At 43.1% G+C, this 267-nt stretch overlaps 1 long non-coding RNA gene across 1 annotated transcript in view; it reads right to left on the reverse strand.

The window, feature by feature from the left end:
* The window catches only part of LOC119593890, a 13486-nt gene that overhangs the window by 3565 nt on the left and 9654 nt on the right, over positions 1-267 (reverse strand). The window contains exon 2 of the long non-coding RNA XR_005230569.1: positions 39-92. This is a non-coding gene — a long non-coding RNA (uncharacterized LOC119593890). The remainder of the gene's footprint in view (positions 1-38; positions 93-267) is intronic.

Consider the following 267-nt stretch of genomic DNA (forward strand, 5'->3'; position numbering starts at 1 on the left):
CTAACTGGGAAAATACAAATACCTGGATCCATACTTACTTTCTTACTTGATGTCCCAGGCTGACTGGTATGAACTCCCTCAGCTTGGTCAGGCTGGACAACAAGAGGAAGGGATAGCAGTTACTAAGCTACTCTGCGCATACAGTCAAAGCGCTGCCGCCCCTAACTGTGCTCTCACATGGGTACCAGCTTACTTGGGCTTTATCTTCTATCAGTCATAAAAACATTTAGTTGTTTTTGGGGTACTGTGTACATAAATAAATCTAAT

Source organism: Penaeus monodon, chromosome 33 (assembly GCF_015228065.2).
Source record: "Penaeus monodon isolate SGIC_2016 chromosome 33, NSTDA_Pmon_1, whole genome shotgun sequence".
In the NCBI taxonomy this organism is placed as follows: Eukaryota; Metazoa; Arthropoda; class Malacostraca; order Decapoda; family Penaeidae; genus Penaeus; species Penaeus monodon.